The sequence below is a fragment of the Sphaerodactylus townsendi genome, linkage group LG17 (genome assembly GCF_021028975.2).
Source record: "Sphaerodactylus townsendi isolate TG3544 linkage group LG17, MPM_Stown_v2.3, whole genome shotgun sequence".
Classification (NCBI taxonomy): domain Eukaryota; kingdom Metazoa; phylum Chordata; class Lepidosauria; order Squamata; family Sphaerodactylidae; genus Sphaerodactylus; species Sphaerodactylus townsendi.
The window spans coordinates 15,823,446-15,839,874 of NC_059441.1; positions in this window are offsets into that span (position 1 = coordinate 15,823,446).

A 16,429-nucleotide genomic window follows, 5' to 3' on the forward strand; every position below is an offset into this window, starting at 1 on the left:
ATTCCAGACACCAATCACACGTTGCGTGAAGAAGTGTTTCCTTTTATTAGTCCTAATTCTTGCCCCCAGCATTTTCAGTGTATGCCCCCTGGTTCTAGTATTGTGAGAAAGAGAGAAAAATTTCTCTGTCAACATTTTCTATCCCATGCATAATTTTATAGACTTCAATCATATCCCCCCTCAGACGTCTCCTCTCCGAACTAAAGAGTCCCAAATGCTGCAGCCTCTCCTCATAAGGAAGGTGCTCCAGTCCCTCAATCATCCTCGTTGCCCTTCTCTGCACTTTTTCTATCTCTTCAATATCCTTTTTGAGATGTGGCGACCATCTTATGTCTAGCTTGGGAAAAGGATGCTGATTAGAAAGTACAAATTCTGGCAGTGTTCTGTATGTTTTTGTCTTTTCAGTATTGTTTGTTTCATGTCAGTTTCATACGAAATGCCGCCAGCATGACCGCAATGAACGTACTGTATTGTAAGAGACTTTCAAATATTTGCTATTCCGTGCCTCTTTGCCATGACCCTGGTATTCCTTGCAAGTTTCCCACTCAAATACTAGCCAGGGTCAGGGCTGAGCAGGGGCGTACCACCCAGGGGAACATATGGGGTCAAACGTCCCCAGTCTGCAGCCATTTAGTCATGGGAGGGGGGGGGATCATACATTTTCAGTGAACCATTGCTGTATTCAGATTTGTGAGTTGGGACATGTTCTATAATGTGATGGTGACTTTGAGATGACCTGGTGCAAAAAAAGGTGTTTGGTCATGGTGGGGGAGGGCGCCCACCCATACTGGGGGAGGGACTCAGATAATGCACTGGGCTACATTTTCCATGGATCTCTGGGGCTGAGAGTTGTGGCTGGCTAAAGTTGCCCAGCGAGCTTCCATGGCCAAGTGGGGAACTGAAACCTGGCTTTCCCAGATCCTAGTCTGATACTTAACCACTACACCACACTCCTCAATGCAGTATGAGATTTGACCCTTGGCTTAAGAAAACCTTAAGAGCCCCAGCAGCAGTGGCGTAGGAGGTTAAGAGCTCGTGTATCTAATCTGGAGGAACCGAGTTTGATTCCCAGCTCTGCCGCCTGAGCTGTGGAGGCTTATCTGGGGAATTCAGATTAGCCTGGGCACTCCCACACACGCCAGCTGGGTGACCTTGGGCTAGTCACAGCTTTTCGGAGCTCTCTCAGCCCCACCTACCTCACAGGGTGTTTGTTGTGAGGGGGGAAGGGCAAGGAGATTGTCAGCCCCTTTGAGTCTCCTATAGGAGAGAAAGGGGGGATATAAATCCAAACTCTCCTCTTCTTCTTTCACATTGGCTTAGAGGTGGAATAACTTGATTCCTCAGTTGACAGGATATCCTTGAAAACCAACCCAATACAAACGGGGACAAACTGTGTCACTCCACCACAGACTTGCCTTAAGTACCCCAAATAATGAACACATTTGACAGCTATATAGCATCTGTCAAATGAAGATCTCAAAGCAAGATTAATTTGCAAGCATTAATTAATCGCGCTTCCCAAGATCATTTCGAAACAACAAAAATAATGGGCAAATAAATGCGCTTTTCACCCAAGAACTTGTCTGCCAACTTAATTTATGCCTTGTATTCTGAAGAGGATTTTTTTTTTTGCCACTGAATAAAAGTCCCAGCAAAGAGGTTTGTAATTGGAAACATTGGCAGATCCTTTATGTTAGCGCAGACTAACCGGTGCTGTTATAATTTATTTACATAAAGAAAGCTGGGAGGATGCAGCGATTTGTTTTACGTACTGCACCGTAAGCAGAAACGGAGAAAGTATTAAACAAAAGGACAGGAGTGCTTTCGTTGGCTGTGTTTGTCGGGCTGGGTTTGAATTAGTTTCTAATGGATATTTCATGATGGGTAAACCGGAGCTGAAGTTCAGGGCAAATGTACCCTTTGAAATGTCCACGATTAGTGCTTTTTGAAGAAGAAGAAGAAGAAGAAGAAGAAGAAGAAGAAGAAGAAGAAGAAGAAGAAGAAGAAGAAGAAGAAGAAGAGAGGAGGAGGAGGAGGAGGAGGAGGAGGAGGAGGAGGAGGAGGAGGAGGAGGGGGGGGAGGAGGAGGAGGGGGGAGGAGGAGGAGGGGGAGGAGGAGGAGGAGGGGGAGGAGGGGGAGGAGGATTTATATCCCCCTTTCTCTCCTGCAGGAGACTCAAAGGGGCTTACAATCTCCTTGCCCTTCCCCCCTCACAACAAACACCCTGTGAGGTGGGCAGGGCTGAGAGAGCTCCGAGAAGCTGTGACTAGCCCAAGGTCACCCAGCTGGCGTGTGTGGGAGTGCACAGGCTAATCTGAATTCCCCAGATAAGCCTCCACAGCTCATGCGGCAGAGCGGAGAATCAAACCCGGTTCCTCCAGATTAGATACACGAGCTCTTAACCTCCTACACCACTGCTGCTCCAGAGCATGTGGTATCTAAATGTCAGGTCTAGGATGCATTCCATGACAGACACTGGGATTTGTCATGCAGTAGTCTTATTTGTCACGCAGTAGTCAGGAGCTGCGTGGCGTAGCTAGCTTGCACTGCCACTCACATGGTCAGGAGTTCGAGCCCCCTGTGGGTCAGATATCCTGGCAGCTGCTCATGGTCAACTCAGCCATCCATCCATTCCTTGGTCGGTCAATGAGTACCTGTCACATAGCTAGGGGGTAAAGAATAGCCGGGGAAAGCAATGGCAAACTACCCCTCCAAAAACGGCTATGAAATCACTGCTTGCAGTGGTACCCCAGGGTCGAACACGAATGAAGGGGAAACTTTAGAAGAAGAGGAAGAGGAAGAGGAAGAGGAAGAGGAGGAGGAGGAGGAGGAGGAGGAGGAGGAGTTTTTACACGAGCTCTTAGCCTCCTACGCCACTGCTGCTCCTAGTCTTTACTGAAAAGGACACTTTCACAATGCCAGTTCTAACCCACCTCTCCTATTGCCCATAGCTTTATTACGTCTGTAATAAAGCATCACTCCCTCCTCTGCCCCCATCTACGCAGAGAGGCCCAGAGAGGCCACTGTTATCTACGTCGCAAGCACAGTGAGAAAGGAAACATGAAAGGGGAGATTCGGCAGCTCAGAGAGGCCCCAGACCTTAAGCACACACTGACACTTTACAGCATCCAACTAAACAGTAATTTACCTGGCAGAAGCACTGAATCCATGTAAATAAGTGTGTGTGCATGTACGTACATCACGGCACTAGAATCCACTAGGCCCGTAATTGCGACAGGGGGCTGAGCACATGGTAAGAGCTCCAGAGGAGGAGCATGCATGACTCTGGGCCGGCCGGGCGGCTGTGCCTTACCACCCGGCAATGAGTGTGCTGGAGCGCGTGGGCATTAGGGTGGAGCGTGCGCCCTATATAAGGCAGCACGTGGTTGCTCTGGCTCCTTTTTCGACACCTGGAGGTGAACTGACCCACCCGCCCGCCCTGAAGCAAGGGATGGGGTTTTAGCTTTATTGCAAGGGTCTTCAAACTATGGCCCTCCAGATGTTCATAGACTACAATCCCCATGAGCCCTACCACTTGGCCATGCTGGCATGGGCTGATGGGAATTGTAGTCCATGAACATCTGGAGGGCCATAGTTTGAAGACCCCTGCTTTATTGTCTCAGCCCTTGTGGAGGTGGATTGGGCAGAGGAGTGCATCTTTTTTGGGGGGCTCGATTGCCTGTTGGACTTCCCCGCCTATGGGGGCCTCCATAAGAGGCTGGGGGGGCGGGGGCGGGGCGGGCTCGGGGCACATGTCACAGAAGTATCTGCTAGCGAGCTCAACACCCCAGCAGTGTGGGGGCCACAAAGAAGGGGCGGACACCCCGTGGCCCAGTACCTCTCTGTCCTCTCCAATAAGTTTGGGGTTGAAGCCGGGATCAGCCACGGATGCTGACCGGCAGATAAGATGCGCTCCTCTTGCTCGCCCAGCTTCGGTACAATAATTATATTGCTAATTGTATTAATAAAGGGCTGCGACCCATTTCAATCCAAGCAGTGTCTGTGGCTATTACAAAAGCAGCCTCTGCACATCTGGCTGCAAGTATATATATAATATATACATCCCCGTTAACGTTTTAATATGAGATTGAAGACAGAAACATCTAATTGACAGGCTGTTGCAAGTTTCCCAGGTTGGGTGGTCTGGTAGTTTTCACTCCTAATGTTTCACGCTCATTTACAGCTGGCATCTTTAGAGGAACGTCACAACGAGATGTGTCTGGCTTTCTGGTTGGCACAGTGTAGAGTGATTGTATAGTGGGGTATATATTTTGTGCACCTCACAGTAGGGTGAGGCACATTTGCGGTGTCTGAATGGAGTTCATTTACTGTTGCATTTGCTGTTGCAGACCACAGCTATACATTGTCGAAGGCTTTCACAGCTGGAATCACTAGGGTGCTGTGAAAATGAACAAAATTTGGCTACCAGTGTTGAAAAACACTAGAGTCAAGACAGTGACTAATCAGCTCCACCCAAACACAGGATGACTATCGACAGTAATCAAAGGGAACAAAGGCCAGGCTACTTCTATTCAGATGCCCCCACCTATTGACCTTGCTATCTTCATTGTTACTCACATGCTATATAATTCATTGTTACACACATGCCAGGCTACCTCTATTCAGATGCTCTCTTATTGACCTTGCTATCTTCATTGTTACTTACATGCTATATACTTCATTGTTACATGCCAGGCTACTTCTATTCAGATGCTCACCTATTGCCCTTGCTATCTTCATTTTTACTCACAGGTATATATACTCCACTTGCTTTTCTACTATCTGAAGATGCCAGCCACAGATGCAGGCGAAATGTCAAGAGAGAATGCTGCTAGAACTCGGCCATATAGCCCAGAAACCACACAGCACCACAGCTGTACAATCCGGAAAACCCACAACAGCCAGTTGATTCCAGCTGTGACAGCTTTCAACAACACACCTAAGTAATACTTCGTTGTTGTTGTTTTAAACTTTAACACTAGAGCAGTGGTGGCGAACCTTTGGCACTCCAGATGTTATGGACTACAATTCCCATCAGCCCCTGCCAGCTTGGCCAATAGCATCTGGAGTGCCAAAGGTTTGCCATCACGGCACTAGAGCCACCCAGTTCAGTGTAAACCTACTTTACTTTTAGCTCCTTAAATACAAAGGTATTGCTGTAACGGTGTGTCAACATTTAAACCTGTTTCTACGGAGCTTTGCCTCTTTGGCAAAGCAGACAAAACGGTCTTCCAGGATATCGTTTTCGTGCGCCTTTTGCCTGTTCTGTGTGCATTAGTTGCAGTGGGCTTTGAACAATCTCACCAGTCCAACTCCAAGCAAAATTACTCTTGCTTTAGCTAAGATTGCTTCATTATCTCTGAAATCCGGTATAATTTGATGTAGCTGTGTGAACCCCTCATTAACAGAACAAGAAACACTCGAAATAGCTTAATTGTACCACTGTCTTCTCGTTCCTAGCTTTTGCTCATGCCTGATAACAGATTTTCTTTTCTTAAAAAAACCCTCTCTGGTACTTTTCTTTTTTTACCTGCATTGCTGGGAGGGAGGAGAAAATACCTTTGAGAAGCGCCGAAGTTCTATGCATTGTCGAAGGCTTTCACGGCTGGATTCAACTAGTTGTGGTGGGTTTTCTGGGCTGTGTGGCCCTGGTCTGGTGGATCTTGTTCCTAACGTTTCGCCTGCATCTGTGGCTGGCATCTTCAAGTTGAAAATGCTGAAGTTCTGCTTCCAAAACCAGACAGAACTCCTTCCTGTTTCCTAGTTCCAAATGATAATTCAGGCCTTAGCAGATGACCTTCAACCCCACCATTGAGGGGCTAAATGCTACACAACCATTTTCTTTGTACACAGCAACAACCTCAACGGTTCTCAGGATGGCCCCTTTCGCACAGAATAATGCGCTTACAATCCACTTTCAATGCGCTTTGCAGCTGTGCGGAATAGCCAAATCCACTTGCATACAGTTGTGAAAGTGGATTGAAAGCGCATTATTCTGCATGTGTGGAAGGGGCAAATGCTCCGCTCTGACCTGGATGGCCCAGGCTAGCCTGACCTCATCAGATCTCAGAAGCTAAGCAGGGTCAACTCTGGTTAGAATTTGGATGGGAGGCCTCCAAGGAGTACCAAGGTTGTGAGGCAGAGTCGGGCGATGGCAAACCACCTCTGAACATCTCTTGACTTGACAATACCACCAGGGGGCAACAGAAACTCTGGCTAGAATCCCTGACCAAGGCATCTCAATCTTGGTTACACTAGAGCAGTTTACCAGGAGAGGGAGCTGCTCACTTGGTTTGTTGTTTGTGTTTAGGAACCATTGAAGCTGCTGAGTAAATGATGGTGTGGCTGTTGGGGTGGGTTAGGCCATTGCTTTCACCTCCTGCCTGTGAGCTCCCAAAGGCACCTGGTGGGCCCCTGCGAGAAGCAGAGAGCTGGACTAGATGGACTCTGGTCTGATCCAGCAGGCTCTTTCTGATGTTCTTAGTGTTCTGCCGTGAGAGACACTCAGTTGGAACCACAGCTCCTAGCTGGGGTGGAATCATTTCTGCTTTTGGAAAGGTATACCACCCCTTTGCAACACGGCCTACAATGTCCTCATCTTCCACGAACAGACTAATAATTCGAAGAAGAAGAATCTGGATTTATACTCCCCCTTTCTCTCTTGAAAGGAGACTCAAGGCAGCTTACAAGCTCCTTTCCCTTCCTCTCCCCACAACAGACGCCTTGGGAGGTAGGTGCGGCTGAGAGAGTTCTCAGAGAACTGTGACTTGTCCGAGGTCACCCAGCAGGCTTTGTGTGTAGGAGCAGGGAAACAAACCCAGTCCACCAGTTAAAAGTCCACCACTCGTATGGAGCAGTGTGGAACCAAACCCAGTTCTCCAGAGTAGAATCCACCTGCTTTTAACTGCTATACCACGCTGGCATGCTGGATATCTCCTAGCAGACAACGGGAGAAGAGCTGCCAGCGCTGGGTTGGGACATACTTGGAGATTTTGGAGATGGAGTCTGAGGAGACCAGAGTTTGGGGAGGGAAGGACTTCAGTGGGTTGAGGGCCATACAAGTTCTTTTTACAAAGCAGCCGTTTCCTCCAGACGAACTGATCTGTATTGCTTGGACATCAGTTATGAAAAACAGAAGCTCTCCAGGCACCCACTGGAGGTTATACAGAAGCCTTCTTTTAAGAGGGTCAGGGTTTGGTCTGGACAAACCAGGAAGTGAACTGGAGATAGTTCTAAATATTTTCCAGATGGACTCTGGAGCTCTCCTAGAATTAAAACCGGTTTCCAGACTGAAGATCTTCCTCCTCCTAGAGACAATAGCAGCTTTGGGAGATGGACACTAGTGTGGTGTAGTGGTTAAGAGCAGCTGGATTCTAATCTGGAGAACCGGGTTTGATTCCCCACTCTTCCACCTGAGTGGTAGAGGCTTATCTGGTGAACCAGATGTGTTTCCACACTCCTACATTCCTGCTGGCTGACCATGGGCTAGTCACAGTTCTTCAGAGCTCTCTCAGTCCCACCTACCTCACAAGGGGTCTGTTGTGGGGAGAGGAAGGGAAAGGAGCTTGTAAGCCACCTTGAGTCTCCTTACAGGAGAAAAAGGGGGGATATAAATCCAAACATCATCATCACCATCATCACCATCATCACCATCACCATCATTATCATTATCATTATTATTATTATTTCTTCTATAAATCCATCCTCCTCCTCCTCCTCCTCCTCCTCCTTCTTCTTTTTCTTCTCCTCCTCCTCCTCCTCCTTCTTCTTTTTCTTCTCCTGCTGCTGCTGCTGCTGCTCCTCCTCCTCCTCCTCCTTCTTCTTCTTCTTCTTCTTCTTCTTCCCATCCCTCCCTCCCCAAACCTCTAGAAATTTTCCAGTTTGGAGTTGGCAACTTTGTGTGTATGCAGACTGGCCTGGCGCTCCCTCAGCTCTTGCAAAACAAACAAACAAACAAACAAACAAACAAACAAACAAACAAGAGTTCCTTGTGGTCTGAATGCATCCTTAAAAACCTTGGCTCCAACTTTTGATATTGCTGTTGACCCCTCTTCTGAAAGAAGAGACACTGACGAGAAAAATCCACACGCATCTGCGGCCCAAACCACTTTGCATGTTGAAAGCACTCCAAGATATCTTAAAAGTCAAATAAAGTGCCAGATCGGGGAGGGAGGGAAGGATTATCTTACTGCAAATGTTTGGCTTTTTAGGTAAGTACCGGCGGTTCTGTGTCATTGATAAATGGTCAAGCACCATGTTCCCGCTTGCCCTAATTTAAAACAGGACAGTATAATAACTTATGGTTAAACCTGCCGGTTGGACCACTGTCTTATATAAGGTGACCTTTGCAGAGAACTCCGCAAATAAGGGTGAGACACTGTTTGCATTTCCCAGCTTGCATTTGAAATCAGGAACGTTCTGAAATCTATCTATCTATCTATCTATCTATCTATCTATCTATCTATCTATCTATCTATCTATCTATCTATCTATCTATCTATCTATCTATCTATCTATCTATCTATCTATCTATCTATCTATCTATCTATCTATCTAATTTCCTATTATCTCCCCCCCTTCTCCTCCCCCCCCCCCTTACACATATTTTTGTAGGCTGCCTTCTTGAGAAAAGAAACACCCTTGAGAATGCAGAAACAGTCTTGCGGTGAGGCCAGATAAATTTCAGTCCTCTGCACAATTACGCAGATGTAAAAGGCCAATTGGGATATCAGGAGATGTGTGTTTATTGCTGCCGCTGGTGGTGCTGGTTCATTTTAATTTTTTTTCATGCATGGTAAGAAAGAGTATTTTCATCCTGTCTTTTTTTTTTTGCGGGGGTTTTAGTTGGTTGTTTTATGGCATTTTGATTGATGACTCCGTGCCATTTCTTTACAACTGATGCCAAAACGGGCATCTGTTTGACTGGAAGGATCCATCTCTAAATTTGTTTCTGCAGGCAGAGCAAATGACGGCCGCTTTTTTCTCTTTCCAGACTGCAAAGACGCCATTCAAATGGATCAGGGAGTGCTGAGTTCTAATCCTGGCTGTTCCCATTCATGCAACCCTTCCCTTCCCATCTCGTTCTTCCACTCCCTGTTTTGTACAGGGAAAGTACAAAGACTGTACTTTCTGAGACTTTTAAGGAAGCAACAACTAGATGGAAAACTTCTGGTGTCCTTTTACCGCTGTGCTATAGAGAGTGTCCTAACCTACTGCATCTGTGTACGGTTCTCCAGTTGCACAGTGGCGAATAGGAAGGCGCTCCAAAGGGTGATCACTACTGCACAAAGGATTATCGGCTGCCCTCTTCCCTCCTTGGAAGAAATCTATAATTCCCGAAGCCTAAATAAAGCCCAAAATATTCTGAGGGACCCGTCTCATCCAGCACACTCTCTTTTTGAACTGTTACCATCTGGCAGACGATACAGGGCCCTCAGAACTAGGACAAAGAGGCTTAGAGACAGCTTCTACTCTAGAGCTGTGGCTATGCTAAACTCCGCTGCTTCATATTGATGTATTTGGGGCTGTGTAGGGATGGGTGGAGGAAGGGGAAAGTGAGGATGGGGTATGAGTCTGAAATTGTGTGCATCGAGGAATGCTGCTGTAAATTTCGTTGTGCGTGCACAATGACAATAAAATGCTTATGCTTATGCTTATGCTTATGCTTATGCTTATGCTTTGCACCGGCATGCAGGCGGAAGTGGCCCCTGATGGGAAAGGGATCCCTTGAGCCGAACACAACTTTTTTTATGATTGCCAGAGAGACCTCCAGACTGGTGTTGGGTTGCACATTTCATTCCATTTTTCATTTCAATTGGATTTGTACCCCGCCCTATCCCTGAAGGGCTCAGAGCAGCTAACAACACAGTAAACAATACATAAGAACATAAGAACATAAGAACTAGCCTGCTGGATCAGACCAGAGTCCATCTAGTCCAGCTCTCTGCTACTCGCAGTGGCCCACCAGGTGCCTTTGGGAGCTCACAGGCAGGAGGTGAAAGCAAGGGCCTTAAGAACATAAGAACTAGCCTGCTGGATCAGACCAGAGTCCATCTAGTCCAGCACTCTGCTACTCGCAGTGGCCCACCAGGTGCCTTTGGGAGCTCACATGCAGGAGGTGAAAGCAACGGCCTTCTGCTGCTGCTGCTCCCGAGCACCTGATCTGCTCAGGCATTTGCAATCTCAGATCAAAGAGGATCAAGATTGGTAGCCATAGATCGACTTCTCCTCCATAAATCTGTCCAAGCCCTTTTTAAAGCTATCCAGGTTACATTCCAACAACACATTCCAACAATATACCAAAATACATAATAACAATAATAAATACATATGGTCAAATAAGCTTATTCCAGATGGCGACTTGATAATACAGGCTATATAACTTCAAAAAACCTGAACAGCAGCATTTACAAAGATACAGCTAAATCCATACGATGCCTAGTATCTTAAATAAATCAATACATACAACGGATCAATAATTTAACAACATCAGAGCATCAATCACCACAACAACCAATAGAAGTATATTGATACATCTCAACAATGTTATCAACGCATCAATATACAATATAAAACTTCATAACAATACATAAGAAGAGAAGAAGAAGAGTTTGGATTTATACCCCACCTTTCTCTCCTGCAAGGAGACTCAAAGAGGCTTACAATTTCCTCCCCTCTCCCCCAACAAACACCCTGTGAGGTGAGTGGGGCTGAGAGAACTCCGAGAAGCTGTGACTAGCCCAAGGTCACCCAGCTGGCGAGTGTGGGAGTGCACAGGCTAATCTGAATTCCCTAGATAAGCCTCCACAGCTCAGGTGGCAGAGCTGGGAATCAAACCCGGTTCCTCCAGATTAGATACATGAGCTCTTAACCTCCTACACCACTGCTGCCAATACATAACAATACAATGCACAGTCCCTTTCATCCCTCTCAATCCCTGCAACTCGAGGACAGCAGAAAAGTATCCCCGAAATCCAACAGCTTTCCACAGCCTTTGAAAAAAAAATTCTAAAATTGATCATATGCAACTTCCACAACGTCGAATATTTCCAGCACTGCAAATGAACCAGATAAAGCTGTTTGCAAATTACCTTGCAAATTACATCGCAAATTATTTAATACCCAAACTACAGAAGTGTGGATAGAGTTTCCATATGCAAATGATCGTGGCAGGGTTGAATTCATCTGCAGGCGTAGAGGAAGCAGCACTCTCCTTCCCAGAGGCCTAATTGGATTATCCTGGTCGCATGTTTCCCTGTTAACCCTTGCAGGCTGGAGAAGCCTCGGACTAATCAAACTGGCCAACATGACGAGATCTCTCTTTCCCCAGACTTCATTCATTCACCTTTTCCCTCTTTCTTCGAGGGAAAGAACCAACCACTGCTGATTAAAGAATTAGGAAGGCCTCCTGACCTTAGGTGTGCAGACATTCAGTCACAGTAGCAGCAGTGGCGTAGGAGGTTAAGAGCTCGTGTATCTAATCTGGAGCAACCAGGTTTGATTCCCCGCTCTGCCGCCTGAGCTGTGGAGGCTTATCTGGGGAATTCAGATTAGCCTGTGCACTCCCACACACGCCAGCTGGGTAACCTTGGGCTAGTCACAGCTTTTCGGAGCTCTCTCAGCCCCACCCACCTCACAGGGTGTTTGTTGTGAGGGGGGAGGGCAAGGAGATTGTAAGCCCCTTTGCGTCTCCTGCAGGAGAGAAAGGAGGGATATAAATCCAAACTCTTCTTCTTCTTCTTCTTTTCTCTGGATCAGGACCAATTGGGCACCAGCCACAGGTGAGCCAGGATGGTTCTGGGAGCCTGTAGAAGAAGAAGAAGAAGAAGAAGAAGAAGAAGAAGAAGAAGAAGAAGAAGAAGAAGAAGAAGAAGAAGAAGAAGAGTTTGGATTTATATCCCCCCCCTTTCTCTCCTGTAGGAGACTCAAAGGGGCTTACAATCTCCTTGCCCTTCCCCCCCCCCAACAAACATCCTGTGAGGTAGGTGGGGCTGAGAATGCTCAGAAGAACTGTGACTAGCCCAAGGTCACCCAGCTGGTACATATTGGAGTGCACAAGCTACCTGAATTCCCCAGATAAGCCTCCACAGCTCAAGCAGCAGAGCGGGGAATCAAACCTGGTTCCTTCAGATTAGAGTACACCTGCTCTTATCCACTACGCCACTGCTGCAGTTGACAGATTCATTTAAGAAAAAGAAGAAGAGTTTGGATTTGTACCCCACCTTTCTCTCCTGCAAGGAGACTCAAAGAGGCTTACAATTTCCTCCCCTCCCCCCCCAACAAACACCCCATGAGGTGAGTGGGGCTGAGAGAGCTCTGAAGAACTGTGACTACCCCAAGGTCACCCAGATGGTATGTGTTGGAGTGCACAAGCTAATCTGGTTCCCCAGATAAGCCTCCACAGCTCAAGTGGCAGAACAGGGAATCAAACCCGGTTCTCTGTATTAGACTGCTCTTAACCACTACGCCACGCTGGTTTGACTCCTATCACAATTGGTTTGGTGAGCAATCTGGCAGAAGATGTCCAGCATATGCTCAGCTATGATGGTTTTCTACCACTAGGGGCATTCTGAGTCCAGCCAAGTCTCCTTCTGCAGGGTTTTGTTTTGAAATATAATCACATCCAACGGGTTAGGAGCCACTGAGAGGAATGTTATGCGCCGAGCAAAAAAAAAACGTGCAACGGGAAGTGGATTTGGGCAGGATAACGAGATGCATTTGTTTGCAAGCAGGCAGGAAGGAAAGGTTTATTATCTTGGCCTCCGGGTAATAAGGAGCAATCTGCACACCGATGCAAATGAATATGTATACGTTTTGAAATATCGCATGGTCCTTGAAATCTAGAGCGTGCAGGAATGGGAAGGGAAGGAAGGCACTTCAGAAACCTCAGTGAACAAAATATGATAGCTGCACGGGTTTCTTATGGACTTCCCCACCCCCCACCCCAATTGGTAGGACCCTTCCCTATTTGACAGCAACAAGAAAAATGGGTTTTTATATACCACATTTCTCTTCTGTAAGGGGTTTCCAAGCCTTCCCTTCGCCTCCCCCCACACACCCCTTGTGAGATAGGTAGGGCTTAGAGAGTTCTGAGAGAACTGGGACTAGCCCAACATCACTCACCAGGCTTCATGTGAAGGAGTGGAAGAACCCAAAGTTGCCCTCTCCCGGAAGCCTTTTAAGAATGGGTTGAGGGAGTGCCGGGGAAGAAAAAAGAAGAAGAAGAGTTTGGATTTATACCCTACCTTTCTTTCCTGTACGGAGACTCAAGGAGGCTTACAAGCTCCTTTCCCTTCCTCTCTCCACAACAGACACCTTGTGAGGTCAGTGGGGCCAAGAGAGTTCCGAAGAACTGTGACTAGCTGAAGGTCACCCAGCAGGAATGCAGGAATGCAGAAACACATCTGGTTCACCAGATAAGCCTTGGCCACTCAGGTGGAGGAGTGGGGAATCAAACCCGGTTCTCCAGATTAGAGTCCACCTACTCTTAACCACTACAACATACTGGCTCTCAAGAAAAGCTAGGTCCTAACACTCGAAAAGGGAAAGGGAAAGGAATATTCATTTCCCTCTTGCTTCTCTGAGGCACTCTGAGAGACTCTGGCCAGAAGAAAGGGGATCTGTAGGTCCCAGCAAACCAGCACCCATTTCAGAGCCCCCCAGACGTGGACAGTGGTTTTGTTTATTTATTTTATTAAACTTCAAACTTCAGAGGCTCGGGTGAATTTTAGAAGCTGCTGATTTTATTTTGATGGTACCATCATTTCGAGCACCATCACCTGCGGGAGTCGTTGATAAACACAGCTACACAAAATAATTGAAACTGAAATAAATTTTGTGCTGGGGGGAGAGTAAATCTGGATCTTCCCTCCAAATTGGAAACAGTCAATATATCCCCAGTTCCCTGTAGATGTAAGTGTGCGCGCTCCCAGACAAAGTCTCAATCGTCAACATACACCTTGCGTCCCCAATGGTGGATTTTTTAAAAAAAGAACCTGAGTTGGAATGGAATATTTCTTCCAGTCAGCTCTCAGGAAATGTTAAACTTCCCTGTTGGGAAAAGTAGAGGCACAATAATCATTCTCAGTTTTCAGATGTTATGATTAAATTCCAATCCTATTTTGCTTCAAACAAACCTAAATCAATTCTTGCAAAGGGAGGAGAGAGGCGCAGTCGGAAAGTACGTTTCGGGCCAGATGGCTTGCTTGGTGGAACAGGGAAGAACGTAAAAAAGATCGATGGCTCCGAGGATGGGAATTTTCAGGCCATTATCGAGAAAACTTTGAGAAAAGGAGAACATCTCTCTGTGCGCGCCAAGATGGAGATGGGTCTCGGTTTACCAGCCTGGGTTTTAAATTGCATAATCATCCAAACAGAAGCTTTCATGTATTTCTGGAAGGTTTTCAAAATACTTCAGTTACGCAGGGCTCTGTCTGAAATAAATCAGCGATAACTACGGTGCTTAACATTTCTATGGTCTTTCATTCTTCCAGGCACTTCATGTGTATTATTTTGCTGTCATCATTACAAACCCTTCTCCCATCAGGTACTCCAGTGTTTCGATCCTTCGATTACAGCTAAAGGCATCTGGCCCCTTTGCTACGTTAGTTCCCCAACACAGAGGCGTAGCTGGGCCAAACTGCGCCTGGTGTGCATTCTATATTCTCCGCCCCCCATGCCCCCCCGCAGCGCCTTCTCTTCCCCCCTTCCCCCACTTACCTTAGTTCCTTTCCTTTTTCTAGAACTTTTTCAGGCTGAAAAAAGGCCTATTCACAGTTCAGGCTTAAAAACGGCCTGATGGGAACTATACTTCCCAGGAGACCTTGTGAGCCTCAAGGTCTCCTGGGAACTGTAGCTCCTCAGGCCGTTTTTACTGTGAACAGGCCTTTTGCATACTGAAAAAGTTCTAGAAAAAGGAAAGGAACTAAGGCAAATGTGGGAAGGGGGTGGGGGTGCCGTGGGGGGGAAGGGAAGAGGGGGAGGGGTCTGGCGGCAATTTTCCATGTCCCCAGGCATGCACCCGGTGCACAGCGCCCCCCGTCCCCTTGTAGCTCCGCCACTGCCCCAACACATTCATATGGTTAGTCCGACTAAGTGCTTTTCCATGCAATTCATTGAAAACGCTTTGAGGCAGGAAACAAAAAGTTTCCTTCCTGGAATTTCACATTGCTTTTATCCCCAGATGTTTTATTTCCAGCCCCCAAATGCTTTAAGCGAATCCCCTTTTGAACAATTCTCTGGCGGAAACGTTTTCAAAACGGCTTCATTTGCTGTGCGATCTGCTGACGACGCTTTCCACGCTTCTCTGCTTTCCCGGACTCTTGGCCGATGAGCCGGAGTTGTTCCCCTGCTCCAAACACGTGAGGCCTGCTGGGTGACCTTGGGCTAGTCACAGTTCTCTCTGAACTCTCCCAGCCTCACCTACCTCCCAAGGTGTCTGTTGTGGTGAGAGGAAGGGAAAGGAGTTGGTAGGCCACCTTGAGCCGCCTTGCAGGAGAGATAGGCGGGGTATAAATCCAAACTTTTCTAAGATTGACTGAGGGGGCTGCTCCTCTGCTTAAGCAACCAGTCATCTTAGAAGGCCGCTCCGCCATATCCGCCAAACCCTCCTCCCTTCGAAAGCCTTTGCCCGCTTCCGACATGTGCTCAAATCTATCTCTGCGGCTGCCCTACCTGGCCTCAACTTGCTGGGCCAGACAGCCGTTTTTTGATTCTGATTTTTGCAAATTCTGCCGCCCGAGCCTTTCCCTTAACTGCTTAACATCTCTGTCAGGGGAGCGCCCTCGCCGAAGAAAGAGAGGGTGAGGAGGTTTTCACTCCTACACGAAGGCTAACAGGCTGCTTTGTAATTTTGCATACATTTTCATTTCGCCTGCTGCATATTAATCCGCCTCCCCGGCTTTTGTGAGCGCCGCATGCAAATCACCCTCTTGGTTTTTTTTTAAATTCTTATTTGCTGATTTCCTCGCCACAGTTAAGTCTCAAGCCCCGCTCAAAGGTTAATTGTAGTTCAGACAGTCGTTTTTGGATTTCGTAATTGTTAATTCCACTCGTCTCGCCTTTCCCTTCACCGCTTAACATCTGTGTCAGGGTAGCACCGTAATTACAGTTTTGCAAAAGTTTCCTCGCCTCTGCCGCAACTTCGGGGCCTCTCTCCCCAGACAGCCTTGATCAGGCATCAAATGTGAATCATGTTTTGCTCTCTTCCGAGAGGTTGGGTGGAAACAAAGTCGACAGGTTTACAAAGGCTCGGTTCAGGTATCCAGCATATCAGCTTATATGTGTCTGTGGAGTGTGTCAAGTCACTTCCGACTTATGATCACCCTTTGAACTAATAAGGCTTGGTCTAGTCAATCTCATCAGATCTTGGAAGGGAGACAACAAAGGAGGAGAAGGAAGAGGAAGCAGAGTTTGGATTTATGCTCCGCCT